Genomic DNA, 17,544 nt, shown 5'->3' on the forward strand with positions numbered 1-17,544 from the left:
CATGCTCTGGAGTGGTTTACGTGGCTTTCTGACCTTACTGTTAACTTCTGTGACTAGCTGCCCAGGTTTTTAGAGAACAAACAGGAAACAAACCCACCATGCAGCCTCATATCTACACCCGTATGGGTCACAAGTGGGACTGAAACATTTACTGTACAACACCCACGTCTGCTTGAGTGGAGTTTGCAACGGACCGTGAGCTGACGGCACAGCACTGCCACTCTGTGAGCCACCAGTGGGGCAGGTAAGCGCACAAACCACCCGGAGTGATCTGCAGCAGCCACAAGCAGCGCTGGCAGGGAAAGCAGGTCTCCTTTATCCATGGTGGTCCTGCACTGGAATTTAACGCATCTTCGAGGATTTTAGCTGCCAAATTCTAAAAAGCCCCTATGGAGAAGAACATTTGCTACAGTTTTTAATGTTTTAGTAGTTTGGGCTAAAGTTACACCCCTGGCTTCTTGATAAATTCGTGCCTCAGTGCATGGAGGTGCTCTGATTTGCACTGATTCATGTGTTTTGATGGTACAAAATGACTGTGTTATTTTAGCATGGGTTCTGGTCCTTGCTGAACTATTTTTAGGAAAGTTTCAAGCTGAAATTCAGCCCGAGGCAGGCAAGTGGTATGAGAAACTTCAAAGAAATGAAGTTTGGCAGGGAAATGGGGCGGAGCAGCCCTCTCTCTACACCCTTACATCTGCAAGCTCCGAAATAACACTAGAATGCATCTCACTGTTATGAAACCAACACAGAGCGAGAAAGTCCTTCTTCCCATCAGATGTAGATTTGCCTAAATAGTTTTGAAGTTTCATTGAATCATAGAATCATTTTGGTTGGAAGAGACCCTTAAGATCATAGAGTCTAACCATGATCTAAACCTGGCACCAAACCATGTCCGTAAGAGCCTCATCTACACATCTTTTAAACACCTCCAGGGATGGTGACTCCACGGCTTCCCTGGGCAGCCTGTTCCAGTGCTTCACAACCCTTTCTGTGAAGAAAAGTTTTCTAATATCCAACCTGAATCTCCCCTGGCACAACTTGAGGCCATTTCCTCTGGTCCTATGCTTGGGAGAAGAGACCAACACTCTGAATGCCTCAACTTTTTAAAATTCATGCACCTTACTACATTTTCCAGGGAGATGTTAATTTGGGGGGGAAAGCAGCCGATCCGCTGGTGTCGCCTGGGAGAAAATCTCTCCCAAGTGGCTCTCACGGCCCCGCCTCAAGCACAACCCGGCAGCCCATGAAGCGCTTTGGCGCCCTTGACCTCTGTGGGCTGTCTTGTTGCCGGAGCCTTTTCTCCCGCTCTCCGCTAAGCCTTGTTCCCCCTAAGCCGAGGCTCCCTCCCAGACGCGGTTCTTTCCCCCGAGCTCGGCTCCCGCAGTCCCGGTTCGCCGGGCCGGCCGAGGCGGCCGCGGGGCCATTTTGCCGCCGGCGGCGCGTGCCGCGCTCCCCGCCGCGAGATGGCGGCGTTGCGCCGCCGCTGGGCCCGCCGCCGCGGGGCGCGCGGGCTGCAAAGCGCAGCGGAGGCGGACGCGGTGCCGCAAACGGGGCCGCTCGCTCGGCCTCGCGTCCCGGGCCGGGGCCGCCCGCGCGCAGAAAGCCCCGGGGGTCGCTGGGGAGCGAGGGGGCGGCCGTGAGGGCAGGCAGCGGGCGGCGCGGCCAACATGGCGGCCCCGCGGCGGCGGACACCCCCTTCTCTGCCTCTAGAGCCTGAGCGCCTCACGGGCGGCTCCCGAGCTCCGCGCGGGCTCCCTGGGGCCGAGGCTTCGGAGATGCGAGGAAATGGCTTCGCCTGGAGGAGAGCCGAGAACCCCGGGCGGTCTTGTGCCGCCTCCCCGGCAGGGAGCTGGGCACGGGGTGTCCGCCGACGAGTCACACCCCTTAAAGCTTCATGCTTTGTCAAGACAGGGTGGCTTGGACCAAATGCCTCGGTTTTTTTAATGAAATAAAACACGGTTTTGTTTCCCATGATCTTTCAAAGAACAAAAGTGGAGTTGGTTTTAGCGTATATTCCTCCATTCTCTCCTTCAGAGTATGTATCTGTTTAACAGCACAGTTGCCCCCACCTCACTGGCTTTTCTCTGAATAAAGGACTCGCTTCACTCCACTTCACTGCCACGTGCTTTTCCTGCTCGGTGCATAAATGACTTTCCCGAAATTGTCTTCCTTGACCCCCAGCTTGAGCCTGCAGGAGCCGGCAGGTGGTACCAAGGGCCGCCGTTCTGCTCACGGCCGCTCGGGAGACAAGCCCGGGGTGGATGCAGGATTAAAACCAGAGCAGAAGAGGCTTTGGACAGTGTGAAGCAGGGGTTGCTCTCCTTTGAGAAATCCGAAGGGTTAAGCTTCAGAAGTGAACTATTGCCAGCTGGCCATATATTTTATGTACCTGTGCAGTGGTTTGGCTGTGGAAAGGGCTGAGTCAGGGGTGTAGATTCAAGCTCTGTCAGTTGAAAGCAATTCCATTTGAAAGGTAGGAGAGGCTGTGTCTGGAGTCCTGTGAACGTCTGAGGCAGATATTGCAAAATGTAGCTAAATTTGAGAGTATTTCTGCCTTTCTGAAAAGTGCAGCTGTTTGTAAATGCTGTAGAAAGTTGCAGGTTTGGGAACAATGAGGCAGAAGAGAGTTTCGGAGTTGGACAATTCATGATAGGAGGACTTGGCCAAAAGAACGCTTTTAAAAATGTAGCCTACTAGCTAGTAATCCATCTAATTTAATAAATACTGGGAGCAATGAAGCATCTTCATTTTTCAATACAAAGCTACTGCCAAAAATAATATTTTGTAGGGTTATTATTTACCTTTATTTTGCGACCAGGAGAGAGGTGTGATAACAGAGTAAGTTCTGCTACAACCAGCCAACCAGTTCTCTACCGACTGAACTCTTCTGGCTTCTCTGCAGCAGTAATGTTTCATTGGAATTTGGTCCTTCCAAGTCTGCAACTATATTTTTATTCCTTCATTGCAAAATGAGATGAGAGAGCAGTGGCTGATGATCATCTGTGCAGAGGGCATAATCTGAGGATGAAAGCCCCTTGCAAACACCTCCCCTCTGTAAAATGGGCCAGTGAACACCTAGGCAACTGTTTACTGGATGAAAGCACAGCTGAATGCCTCCCTTTGTCAGAGATTGTGCTTTTTCCAAAATCTTAGAAAAAGAAGAGCTGCTGTAGTAATTATCACCAGTTCCATTTTGTATTGTTTTATACACGGAAAGCATTACCTACGAAACAGCTCCAGCTGTGGGCTGTAATGCACCTGCACACCAAGTGTGCATAGAGGTGTGGGAAACAGCTCTGAGGGAAATTATGTGTAAGGTGCTGTGAACAAAAGTCTGAGAAATAGCCCGTTTCCAAAATAGGATTGTTTTGCCTGAATGTATCAATCTCACACTGTGCAGCATGTTAGCCTACATTAGTAAGCAAATTTGTGTACACATTTTTCATTAGAAATACTACAATACAGATAAAGTTGTACACATTTAAATCAAGAATAACCAAGTATGTTCTGTTTGGCAGGAGGAGCGTGGGGAGGTGATGGAAAAGCCTGCTGTTTCAGGGTGAGCAAACAGAAGATGCTCAGTGTTGGCAATCATTTATGTGTCCATTTGCCCAAAAGTGTGGCCCTTGAATGTGCAAACTGGTAATTAATGCCAGTATTAATTGTTACAAAGCTCCAACATCCCATTCCGTAAGTGACTGCCTTTCACTGAGGGCTGAAATATCGTGGATGAAATATGACTTGTATTTTGAACCCAGCTCCCAGCTCTGCTGAAGTCCAAAGCAGCTGGAGGAGATGCCAGTTGTTTGTGCATCTGGACGGATCAGTGGGGCACTGTAAGCAAAATATTTTCAAGTGACAGGCCAAACAGGGTGAGGAGCTCCAGCATGCTTGGCAAGCATGAGGGAAATCAGTGGTTCTAAAAAGTGGAGAGTGCTTTCTCTCTGCTTCTACCTTCTCTCCATTCCTTTTGCGTTAAATCCAGGCTTCCTCTCCTCTAGAGCAGATTTGTAGCATAACCAAGTGCTCTCCAGGTGAGCCCTTTCTGGAAGAGAGGATGGTTGGCTCAAATCTGTTCCAGTGCTGAAAGCGCATCCATCACACAAGCACAGGTGGCCTGTTGGCATCCATTACACAAACACAGGTGGCCTGGCTCCTATGGCCACAGCAGGACCATCAGGTGGGTAGAGAGTGCCAGCCAAAGCAAAAGATCTCTGGAGAAGGACAAGGCCACCCTGCTCCGTACAGGGAGGGGAGCAATGCATAATCGTCTTTTCTCTTGCACTTAAAAAGAGGAGGAAATTAGAAATCTTGCCCACCGTGCTATTTCTCTTTTGCTGTTGTTGTGGCAGGCATTACCTGTAGGTGTAAGCATGAACTTCCTATAGGATGTGTTTTTCTGGCAGCTGTTACCTGTCCCGTACTCTGAAGGGGGAAAGACACCTTTACTTGCAAGCACTTTCAAATAATCTTTTGGGTATTTCAGCTGTGTGTCGGCAAGGATTATAACAGTAGTTGCATCCTTAAATCCCGAAGTGCTTTACAAAGGAAGTGAGTGATACATTATCCCCATTTTAGGTGCATGGGTTGAGTTTGTACTAGTCAACACAACAAGCCTGGGCTCGCTGCTGGGCACAGCGGCTGACTGGCGTGTTCACTGCGGTTCCCTCCAACGCCTTCTGCGGGTCTCCTGGGGATGGCCTGGGGTTGTGCTGACTCCTGAGCTGTGTGGGGAACTGTCTGGGACACTGCCAGTTGGCTTCAGCGAAACTGATGCCAAGGATTATGTCAACAGTTTATAGAGGATTGAATTCCAATGCCCTGGAACATCCCCTGACACGGTTTAATTTATATGATAGACCTAGCCAGAGAAAGAGGGAAGTACTTTTCCCGAGGTCATGGAGTATGTTTTGAGCCTTGATCTTGGGAGATCCCTTGAGAGATTCAGTTCCCTGGGCCACAGTACACTGAATACGCCACAGATCTTGTGTTATGTGCCTAGACTTTAACACAGAGAGGAGCTGTGACATGGAAAGGCTTTTTTCATATTGTTTTCTGAGTCTTTTCCCAGCTTTTTTGCAGCAAGCAAAAAACCCCTTGGGTTTGGAAGCAGCAGAATTACACTAGGGCTAAATTAGGTTGTTATATGAACCACCTTTTAGAAAAAGAGATTTGCTGAACTCTTCTGGGGCATCTTTGTCTTTAATGCCTAAGCTCCAGGGCTTAAAACCAGGCGTGAAACACACGATTTGAAGCACACTGGAAGAATGACAATATTTGTCTTCCCATGTTTAGCTTGGGTTCATGTAAAATTCCATTTAACGCCATTTCTAACTCCTATCCCAATAAACCCAAGACGCTATTGCTATTGCGACATAAAGCTCTTGGGTAACTGTTTTATTAGCAACTTTCAATGAAAGAGTGCTTGAAACTGGATTTTGCTGAAATGTAGGTGCCTTACCTTCAGAAAGCAATCCAAAATACCTTCTCTTCAGCAAAGCCCGAATTTGAAATACCTATGTTCCCTAGTTGTCCGGCCATGCAGGAAATGAAGGAAATGCCCTGAGAAAGCAGGCACATGTGAACTCCCTCAAAATCTGGACTTTTAGCATGAAGAACCTGAAATTCACCCATTTCCAGCCTGTGTTTGCCTGTATGCATTTCTCTGAGTTCACCACAAAGCACTGCAGCTGCCATCATAGGAATGTCACCCTTATTGGTGGCACTTCTGCTTGCCACTGGGAATAAGCATAATGGCTGGCACTCCTGCTCAGCATTGGGAAGCACCTGGATCCACCACTCTCCTCAGCCTGAAGGCATTCAAACCAATAGTTTTCTGTGTGATTTATATCCTTAAACAACCAGGACTCGGGGTGGCACAAGCAGAGCTGGGTTCAGACAGGAAGGCAGCTTGGGAGCAGGAACAGAGAGAGCCTGAGGGTTTCTGTGGGTGGGTGGAGGAAAGCCTGGGCTGTCATCATGCTGAGGAGCGGGGACTGAGACGTGGTCTTCCACTTTGTGGGCAAATACTCTCCAGCCACTAAACAGCCATATAATGGGGTGATTGATGGTCATCTCTGCCTTCTCCTTTGGCTAGTTTGGGAAAAGTAATGCCCAGCTTGGCCAAGTCTCTTCTTTAAAAGACTCTGCTTGAACCTCAAGAGAGCAAAGAAGTGCAGGAAGGAGAGGGTGAATATCTCAGGCTTTGCTTTGTGATCCTTGCTCAATGCATGGACCCTGGCAGGGCCCCACCTAACTCGGATGCTGTCAGTCACTGTGGTGGCCCTGGGCACACCCGTCTGAGGGGATGCACCGCCTGTGGTGGATGCTGAAAGGTGGCTGCTCAAGCTTGCCACGTGCGCCCCATCCTGCCACGCATTCTCATGAAGGCTGAGGTGCAGAGTCAGAGCCCCTCTTACAGGGCATTAATATCACACTGTAGGAACAGGGTCTGGCACTCCCTGAAGCTTTCTGAAGCTGCTGTGGTAATATTCCTTATATTTCTACAACACCGAGAGAGCAGTATGCTGCTTTACAAGTAATACATAGTGGTGGTTCAGCTGAGATCTTCAGCTTACAGCTGACCCCTTGGAGAATAGAAAACCCCTGTTTGCTCTGATATTACCCCATCAGGCAGCTGTTGACTCTTTCCATGGGTCAGAGGTCTAGAGCTAATTTAATTTAACTTTAATTAAAAGTGTAGACTTTGTGTAATTGCTGGGAAAATTAATGTATGTCTTGAGATCTTATGCTGTTTTCTGACTTTTTTGCCTCCCCCTTCCACTCACAAGCATGTACATGCTCAACCAAACACGCAGATGCAGGTCGTCAGTGAGCCTTAGTAGGCTGCACATTACTGCCTGTGTCCAGCTTTGGCCTGAAGAAATCCTGAAGGACAGCAATTCCACCGACGTATCTCTATCAAGCCCTTAGAGCAGTGAGGAGCACACAATACCATCTCCACCTGGATGCTCCAGGAGGATTTGACTCTGAAACATTTTGGTCATGAGTTGTGCCCTTGTGTATATTGGGACAATGCCCAAGTCTATGCATGCTCTCTCCTGATTTACGTTAGAGGGAGGTTCCAACAGAAATGACAGATAACATAATCTTCTGGAGAACTTCCATCAGGTGTTATTCCCTGTTCAGGTTTGTGGATGTGTTTATGTGTTTGATGCTGCTGCAAGTTGGTTGATTTATTATGCTTATTGTGGTATCTGTCTTTTTAATTTGGTGTTAAAAGGCAAGCAAGATTAAATTAAGCTAGAAATTACTGGAGGGTGATTTGATGAACTTAAATTAATAAGCAAATGGTTGGTGGTTCTAATGGCAAGAAGGACTTCTTTTTTGTCTCTGTTTCTCTTTCATCAGTGCTGGATTCTATTTTTCAACTACGGGTGTGTTACTGCAGGGTGTATAAGGGTGGTCAGGATACTTGGTTTGGTGTCGTTGCATTGGTTTAGGTGTGGAAACCACAGCTGAGCATAAGGTAAAAACGTTGGTAGAACAAATGAAAAGTGGTGATTATTTTCTCTGCAAAGAAACAGTATCCCTGGAGGACTCTTTGCATTCATTAATTCTGTTTCACTTGAAGAAATGAACTTTCATAAATCTCAGTCGTATACTTGTGCTTGATAAATCAATGAATTAATCCACCAGGGACATATTGCCACATTTAAAAAAAAGGTCTGGAGAGAGCTAAGAGACAGATGTGTGATAGCTGGAGTAACAAGCAATTTACAGCAGGCACAAGAATGGAGAGCAGTCATTAAACTCCCATGCAGAGGGTACTGGGGCCCACAGCTTCAGAGAACTGTTGAGTCCATGACTCATGCACATCAGCTGAACCCAAATAATCACACAGGATATCTTCTACTACTTCCAGGCTTCCAGAACATCACTGATGGCAGCGGCCAGAGCCTGTTTGCTACCCTTGCCTATGTACATGTGAAAATACGCTGCTGGTGGATCCCCGTGTTGGCAGTTTGGGCTCCTTGCTACTTCCCAGCCCAGTCCCACTCCAACATCCTGGTGGGATCTTGGTGAGGAGCTGCCTCTAAATGAGCTCTGCACCTGCAGGGGTGCAGATTCCCTCTGCTTTTTGTCTTGCTGTGGATAAAACTGCCCAGTCATTAAATAACAAACCTCCTAGGAATATCCACAGGCTGTGGGATCTAAAGATATGGAAGAAATCTACAGCTAATCCCACTTCAGGGTAGACAATGGGCTAGCTGATTTCCTGAGGCTCCTGTCAGCTCTGTCTTTTGTGGCCTTTTGGTCAGACAGAAGAGCATGTCCAGGGGAAAACACTGTTCTATGGTTTATGTAATGGTGGTCAGGCAGAAGGATGCTAGTTCATTCAACAAAGTCTAGTGAAAGTAGTATCCCAGGCGTAGCTTTCAGCAACCAGAGATTAGGTTTTCTATCAACTCCTGGTCTAGCTGGTTCGATTCATGAAATTATGCAAATTTATGTCAGCTGAGAGCACACTGAAGTTTTCATCTGCATTAAATTCTCAGGGACAGGATATATTCTGGGAGGGGCATGTTCTTTACTCAAACAGTGGGAGCAAGCCAGAGTGATCCAATTGGCCCCAGTCCACAGCCGTGTTTTCTTCTCTGAGGGCTTTTTTTTCCACATGTGGAACTCCATTTTTCATGTCATGAAATCCTGTACTGGGAGAAACTGTGGTCAGTGTGGACTGGGGATCACCTTCGGAAGTGAAGGTCATAGGCTGGACCCTGGCATGCAGGATGGCCATCGCGTGACACCGGCCTTCTCGCTAAGTAAGATCTGGTCATAAAACCCTTTCTTATCTAGGAAGGCAGCCTGACAGCTTGCCTGGGCAAAGCCAGAGACATTTGGATTGGGAGTTTGGAGACTCCACACTGTTTTCCACCCCTTTTCAACCTACCCAAGCTGACATATGTAAATATGAGTTTTGTGAGAATTTTATTCTTATGTTTTTTTTTATTTGCAAGGTCATTCATGGTGTATTAACTAGCTGTTTAATGAGCTCTTTTTTTCTCTGAAATGCCAAGCTGTGAAAATGTTGAGAAAAACAGTACCGTCCCTTGCTACCATATGCAGTATCTTCTGAGGCAAGTTCCTTTTACAAATCTTGCACCAAGGAGTCATAGTTTATACGGAGTGACTAAGTCCTGGTTGCTGTGGGACTAGAACAAATTGAAACAAAGTGAGGGAGCTCTCAAGATACTTTAGTTGAACCTTTATAGAGATGGATGCATTTTTACATTGTTTTGCTAAAAGCCATAGTCAAAATGTCAACAGTTTTGGGACTGTGTGTCCTTTCATTTAAAAGCTGTTAAACTGAGGTGGATTTCGGTGCAGTTGTTTAAAGATAAATGTTGTTAAAGAAACCCAGAGCCAATTGTTTTATTATAAGCTCTCCTAGCATTATTGTCCTGCCTTATTTGAAATCTGCATGTTCTGCCTTGTTGTCATTTGACATTATCTGAAGAGAACACTATGAGTGATGTATTGGCTCTACTCAACAAGGTGCGACAGAGAAACTAGTACTTGGGCAAAATCACTGTTATATTTCTTTACCACTTGGCTATGAGGGAGCCAGTACATTAAGTTCACAGCAGGGAGGACAGTATTATCTTCTCAATATGTTTTATGTTTTCTTTCTAAATAAAAGTTTTATGGATTATCCAATATCAAAAGCACTCAAAGATTCTACTCTGTTTTGTGACAGTCAGTTGTAAAATTCAAGCTCGTGAAAGATTAAGTAAGAATTGGTTTCTTTATTTGTTTTTGTTATTGTTGATGTTCACTGAATGTTAGAAGGGTTTGCACTCATAGAAAGTCCCGCCAGTTTAGGAAATGGCAGCTGGATAAATATATGTGGGGTGGTTTTGAAGAACTCATCAGGCTTAAACTGCCTTTCCCAGGCATGTTGGGTTCCACTGTAGACCCCTGGGGAAGGACGTTGCCATCTGCAGAATACACATGTAGCTTGAGACTAAGAAACGTACAACATGTGAGGTGAAAGGATGCACCATTCCTGGGGGTCTGCTTCCTGAGGGGACCCGGCTCCACCAGCAGCCAGGAGGTCCCTTTTCTCCAAATCTCCATGCCAGCAGCTGGTGGGAGAGCTGAGTATGTACAGGCTGGTGGACAGGCTGGCAGGACCGTGTTGGGCAGCAAGGGGAGATGCTTGTGGTGGTGCTCAACACATCGTCCCTCTGCCCAAAAAGCTCTGCACAGGCTGTACGTCCCTGGAGGCTGCACAAGAGAGTGGGGTAGGACATGCTTGGCAAAAGAGTAACTGTCTTCTCCCTTGTTCCTCTTCCCAGTCCTCTGCTTTTCTGGTCCAGTTGCTAGAAGACTGTGCTGGCCACCAGCTCTCTTATAGAACCACAGAATCATTTAGGTTGGAAAAGACCTGTAAGATCATCGAGTCCAACTGTCAACCTAACACTGCCAAGTCCACCACTAAACCTTGTCCATACACACCACATCTACATGTCTTTTAAACACCTCCAAGGATGGTGACTCAGCCACTTCCCTGGGGAGCCTGTTCCAGTGCTATTTTTCCCAATATCCAATCTAAAGCTCCCCTGGCACAACTTGAGGCTGTTTCCTCTCATCCTATCACTTGCTACTTGGGAAGAAACTGATACCCACAATTTCCATATTTTAGTCTATTAAACACTTGATGAGAGCTGCTTGCTCCATCAGCTGGCCTGCCCTCTTATTGTTGTAATATAGCAGTATCTTCCTGAATTGTGGTGGAGATCTGGCGTGGGGGTGGGAAGAGGGGAGGACAACTCATCATGTTCCAGTGAAGGTCTTACTGCCTCGAACTTGCGGTTCCAGAAGGGCCAAGTTGGCTTCAGAGCAACAAAGCCCGAAGGTTAGGTTAAAGATCCGAATCTTTAGCTCACCAAAATCCTCACCTGATACAGGAGTCCAAGGCCACCATTCTGCAGGTTGATCTTGTGTCCACTAGAGAAAAGATCTCAGGCTGTGTCCCGAGACCTCCTCACACCCCACTTCAGCAGCTCCTGCTCCCTCTGCTTCTGCTGGAACGGGGAACAGGCTGGCAGCCAGAACAAGACTTTCAGGCTGGCTTTGGCAAAAAGGCCAGAGCAGGCTGGGGCTCAGGTCAAGTGCATTCCAAGAGGTATCTCTGCACGGTTTGGGCAGTGGAAACATCGGTAAAGATGATTATTATCTACAGCATCACTACCCAGCTTGTGGGGCATGCGGGCCTTGGCTGTTTGGGTAGCACCCCTTACTGAAGGACCCAACCCCAGGCTCCTCCAGCATGGGGGAGGCTGGTGGCGTGCCAGCCACTGGCGCCTGCCATCCTGGAGTTCCCTGTGGTGCCCAACGTGTGGCTGTGTGCCGAGGGGCAGAGCCAGGGGCCCCGCTGCGTTCCGTGCTGCACTGGTGCTGTGTGTTCTGCAGAGCTGGCTGCACACACATCTGTGCATCTGCCAGCCACATTCTCACAAGGAAGCCGCTCCCAGTGAGCTGCAGACCCTGAAACCCTGCTCCGTGTCTGCAGCTCATCTGCCTACGTGCCCTAATCAATAGGCACCATCCTTTCCCTAAGCATCAACAAGTTGATACAGAGCCTCCTCGCTGACTGAACCCACCACCTGTGCCATCAGGCACACTCCTGCCTGGCATGGTGTTTACACAAGAACTTTCTCACGCTGTCTACTTCCACATGCAATGTGTGGAAAGCAAATGGTATCTGCACACCTCCATGCTCCTCAGAATCAGTGTGTCTCTGCAATGGAAATGCACCGTGAAGGTTGTAATGAAGATGCAGCCATGGCTGTGGTGCAGAAGAGCAGTGCTTCGTCTGCAGTGATGTCTTCTCTGCGACAGTGGCCAAACAGTACAGAGGAAGTTGTTAAATTTACATTGTGCACGTTTTGCTCTTCAACTGCGGAGTTCATGTCCTCCTAGCCCAGCTAGGGAACAGTTTATGGAGTATGAGGAAAGATAATCCTTTTAATTGTCTTTTAATAATTGCAAGCGTTTCATCTCTAAGATATTTGACTAAGCCCCTCAGGCTCTGAGTTTCATGAGGCAACAGGTTCTATCAGGAAGGATGTACCGTCCATGCTCCATGGGAGAGCTTCATGGGAGAGCTCATGATTTTACTCCTTGTTCTGTTCCTTCTGTTTTAGGCTGCATGCATGGACTGCAGCAGCTGCAGTGTCACAGACACACAGCAGAGTACAGAAGGGAATTCAACTCTTTTATCTTTTTTCCTTCCTTCTCACACTTTGGATATGTGGATCAGCTGGACATAAAAACCTTGCTGAAGGAAAGAGACAACAGATAACTGACAATGGGATGAAATACAACATGAATTTGCCCAAGGTAGATCATGCCAAATTAATATGGTGCCTCTCTTCTGTAAGATAACTGACCTTTTCAGACGAGGCAAATGTAGTCAATCTACACTAAGAGGTCAAAATAACACCAGGAAATTATTTCTTATAGTGGAGAAACACAAATTTTAAGATAAAGCACTGAGAGACAGGAAGATCATGATGGGTTATGATGGAACAAGAACAAACATGCCAGAAGCAATTATTAGTGTAATTCCTCTAGGACTAGACTTAGAATAGACCTTATTTAATGTTTCATTCCCAGCTGTGGCACCAGAAGACAAAAGGAGACAGTGACATTAACTGATGATACAGTGTTGGGTACTGTCAGTAATGGGGTACATGAGATGCTACCCACAGAATTCTCGTTGGTTTGAGCAGTGAGCAGCGGAGGGCAGTAATGGAAATGACATGAACCATAATAGTGCAGGGCATAGGGCCTGATTTGAGAATTTCTAACAAGAAGCTCTGCCATCAGCTATTAATAGATAGATGCTCTTCAGCTGGAAATAGAGGCAGGGTTGGAGCAAGATTTTTGTGTGTATTAGTCCAAGGCAGTTCAAGCTCAGCTGCAACCACGACTTGGGACACTTTGTCCTTCCCTACGCTTCCTAGGTTGTGACAGTAACAGCTGTGGCTCAGGCCTTTGCTGACCACACCATGCCTGCCCTTGCACAAATACACTTGCCAGAGGACAGGCTGCCACAAGAGCACTGCTTTTCCCCAGTTTCTGTGGGATACCCCTTCTCCCCCTAATAACGAGGCAGAAGCTCTAGCCAGGCACTGCAAAAACGTAGTGCATTTTCCCAGTTCCTTCTCCATGCGCAGGGATGGAACAATAGTTCTGGACTCTAAGCTGCCTGTTGTATGGTTGAAGATGTTCAGTTCTTGGGCACCATTTGCTACCGAAATGGCCATTTGCTGTGGGGAGAAGAGGTCTGGGAGTGTGCTGGTGGGGGGATCTGGTGCACAAGTTGCATCACACTGCATTGATCAGTCACAACATGACTATGAGCCACTAATGTCTGGGAAGTGCAAGTTTTATTGTGTATTAAAGGAAAGACTGACCAGCAGAGCGAGGGCAGGCTTCATGCCCTGGTACAGGGCTCTTTTGTGTGTCGTCCAGAAAGCTGCATTCACCTGCATTCAGAGGGGATTTGTTGGAGTTGTGGAGAAGGGCATAAAAATGAGCAGAGGGTAGAAAAGCCTATGTTATAAGAGGAGACTTAAGTGTCAGTCTTGTTTCAGCTAGCAGGACGAGGGGAAGGGGGATGTGACTGCTGCCCATCAAAGGGTTCGAGCATTTCACAGGCTGGACAGAAATGAGGCAAGACCAAAGGTAAAGGACAGAGCTGACCACGGAAAAATCAAGACAGCAGCTGAGCAGGCGTAGAGCCCCATAGGACTGCTTCCTAACAGGAGTATAGGGTTATCAATCTAAGATGTTTTAAATTGAGCTTGATTTGTTTATGAGAGTTTGTAGATAAGTGACGCTAGGGCTCAGGGCAGAGCCATACATCCAGCCATACATCCTCTAGTTCTTCATGAGCTGCTGTTATTTCCAGTTGGGCATGTTTGGAAGATGCGATGTTTCAAGCAATCAGTCAAAGCTCACAACTGCCCTTGAGTAAATTTGAGAAATATCCTCCCTTCCTGAAACACCCAAGTCCCTGGGAGTATCACAACAGCAAGGAGGAAAGGATGCATGTCCTGCTTCAGTGTCACTGGAGGAGCCACGTGGCCACTGATTCATAAATCCTGCCCAGTCTTCAGCCAGTGCTGTTTCCTGGGTACATATACATGTATACGTGTGTCCATGTGCAGGGCTGACAATGGCCCAGTAGACACTGGGATACCGTACTAGCAGAAAAACTGATGTTTGAAAAAATAGAAAGAAGAACATGCCGTGTATTTTTCCATGCCAATTCTTGCACACGTTCACACTGGTGCTTCTGAAGTCCCATTTTGGCCAGTGTGTGCATGTATCTTTGTGTACATTCATATGCATGCACAGGTATTTATATGTATAGGCATCCAAAATGAGTGCAAGGGTGTTGAGGTTCCAATGTAGACACACTATTTTTGCATGGTCAGGGACACCTTCCACTAGACCAGGCTGCTCAAAGCCCCATCCAGCCTGGCCATGGATACTTCCAGGGTTGGAGCATCCACAACTTTTCCATGCTGTGCAGTAACAAAGGTGAAATGTAACTGAAGACACTTGGTGAGATGAGTTCAGAATTAATATTTGTGAACTTTCAGGTCTCCTGAAGCGATAAAACTTCTACAATTAACAAAATAAATGTAGTGGATTTAAACTGTTTGCTTATGTATATTCAATCCTTGTTCTAAGAGAGATGGGCCTTGTATTGGTCACAAAATCCTTTGGTGACAAAGGTCTAGAGATGCCTGAAATTTCTCCTTAATAATGCTATTTTTGGTTAGTCATCCCTTATCAAACATATGGCTTTTAATCTGAAATGTTTTATCCTAGATGTTGGCTTTTGTATGATTTTTTTAAAAGAAAATTGTTAAATTGAATTATTGAACAATTTTTCAAAAAGCCTAGAGAAAAACACATGTTTTCTGGCTCTGGGAAAGCACTGGAGACTGCAGGGTCTGGTATTGGTGGGATGGAAAAAGAAGCAAGGGATGAAGTTGTATTTCCATAAGTCACATTAAAAAATTGCTTGCATTTACCACATTTTGGGAAAATGCAGGTAACTAACTTCCCCCCCCACAATTGTCCTATCTTTCTTGGTTATGCTTTAACTTTTTTTGGCTGAAAATATAAACCCCAGATAAGTAGGGAAGCAGAATGAACCTGCCTGAGGCAGCACGGAAGAATTTCCTGCCGAAGAGGCAGCGGCTGGCGGGGCTGTCGGGGGCCGTGGGGGAGGCAGCGAGGAGCAGCCCCTGATGAGGAGGTGCCTCCAGCACCTCTTGTCCTGAAATTACTGAAATCAGGAAGCTCTGGGTGGGCGCAGGCAGCAGAGCCCACCTGTGCCCAGGGAGCAGCTGCAGGGCCAGGGTTGGGATCAACCAGTTTAGGAGAAAGTCAAGAATATTGTTTACGTAGCTTAATTATTTTTCCAAGACTTCCTGGGGTCTCTTGGCTGGGAAGGGTATTTGCAGCTCGTGGAAGTTTGTTACACACAGATTTGTGACTCCTTTCTCTGAGATTTTAGCTAAGAAACACAGAAAACTGCCAAGTGAAGAGAAAAAAGATATGATGAGAGACACTTTCTCACCTTTGTGAAACCCGCCTCATGGGACAGAGCTGTACAAGGCAGCAATGCCAAGCTCAGGCCTTTATTATTTCAGTTTGCCAGGGCGTAGTTTGATAGCTTCAATCCTGAGTTTGTCCTAGCGCATATTATAACCCTTCTCCCCAGATGCTCAGCTGAATAAATGCCCATTTATCTCCTTTTTCTGCTGCTGGCGGTCTTCAGGCTGTCTCCGCACAACTCCTACGCAGACTACAGAGAATATTTACAAGCAGTCTCCCTCACACATGCCTTAGTGCATGCACAGCACTTGCTTTGTTTAGTGTAGGAGGCTTCTATTTTTGTGTTAGAGACTCCCAATAAACTTTGCTCTAGTTCACATTGGTTTTATGTGTTGTGGACAGAACTGGAACATAACAGGGATGTAACAGTGCAATCTGGCTTCAGGCTTTCCATTCTAAAGGACTACATGAACCGAGGCCATACACCTGCGAGCTGACTGTGGGAACAACTTTGCCATACATATAATTTCTTCACACCCAAACGAGCAAGTGGGGAGTTTCAATTACTCAGCCTGAGAGCATGTTCCCTAGGAAAGGTGTTTCAGCACATAAGACATGGAACTTCTATTCAAGAGACCTTTTTTTTTTACTGAACCATTGATGGCCAGAAAACCTTAGGCAATACACTTTTGCTGTCTCTCAGTTTCACGTTTCTAAAATTCCCCGTCTCACTGTGTCACTGGGACATATTTGGATACCATAGTGATGGTGCCCACAGTGGTTCCAGAAAGTTGTGAGGCTCCCAAGAGGAAGTTCCACAACATGATGTCCCCTGCTAGTGCTTGGTGTGATGGGCAGGAGCATCTGGAGCGTGTCCTGCTTGTGTTTGCGGGCTGCAATTTCTTGGATTTATAGCTCCATCCAGATGGGCTTAGGTGAAAGATTAGGCCACACTCCTATGTCTACACATGCTTTGACAAGAACTCCTAGTGATTAGGTGGAAAATTGTCTTTCCATGCGCAGTGGAGTCTGGGCCTCTTCACAGAAGCAGCAGTTCCTGTATCTGTTGCTGGCAGTTGATGCTTCTCCCATGGAAGCTGTGTGCCGACTCACACATTTTACATGGGTCACCAAGTCAGTGTCAAATATGATTTATGGTCACGGCCCAGCCAGCCTGGACTCCTTGAGTGGATCCGTGACCTTGAGTTAGTGGATTTTGGACTCTCTCGCCAATTCCTTGAACTGTCCTCCAGATAAAGTTTATTGTGACTATCTGCCTTACCCAATCCAAAGGCAGAAAAAGGTGTTTAGCTAACTAACTGCAAGATATTCTCTGATTTTTTCAATGCTTGACTGGAGTAAAATGTGACCTTAAAAGCATCAGTAAATACCGCAGTTTTCATGTAAACACATCAGATATACATCTGCTATTTCTTTTTTCTCTACTGATAATAGAAAAGTTGTAGAAGGAAGACATGCATACCTTCCACTGTATGGGCTCCTTCCCATCCCTTCAGCAGTGGCCTTTTGCTACCACAAAGTATTTCAGGGAGCTTCCTGTGAAGGAAGGAGACAGGGTGAAAGGGTCTGGAGAAGCTGAGTGCTGCTCCTGTTTTTGCCAGGAATCTCCTCCTCATACAGTCCTTGGGACCAGGTCATACCTCATACCATGTGCCTCCAGGGTGCAGAGGACTGTGGCAGTGTTTACAGGTAGGACTGCCCTAAGAATAGTCATTGCCATCCAGGGATGCTAAGGTGCACTTCCTCCACAAAGATTTTGGGTTCAGTCACCCAAACTAAGCAAGGTACTGGCTGCTTAGCACTGTGATGCTCTTCAAGCAGAAGTCATTTTGGGCAGAGAACATGGGTGGAGAGGCTGACAATCTTTTCTCTCCTGATTTCCTTACACATGATCCCTTCTCTCTGGTGACCAAC

The 17,544-nt window shown here is 46.8% G+C and overlaps 1 long non-coding RNA gene across 1 annotated transcript in view; it reads right to left on the minus strand.

Moving 5' to 3' along the window:
- Positions 1 to 6,496: 6,496 nt before the first annotated feature.
- Positions 6,497 to 17,544, minus strand: part of LOC110355237 (uncharacterized) — a 46,983-nt gene continuing 35,935 nt past the window's right edge. Inside the window, exon 4 of the long non-coding RNA XR_010470697.1 lies at positions 6,497 to 17,166. This is a non-coding gene — a long non-coding RNA (uncharacterized LOC110355237). The remainder of the gene's footprint in view (positions 17,167 to 17,544) is intronic.

This window comes from Columba livia, chromosome 2, assembly GCF_036013475.1.
Source record: "Columba livia isolate bColLiv1 breed racing homer chromosome 2, bColLiv1.pat.W.v2, whole genome shotgun sequence".
Taxonomy (NCBI): Eukaryota; Metazoa; Chordata; class Aves; order Columbiformes; family Columbidae; genus Columba; species Columba livia.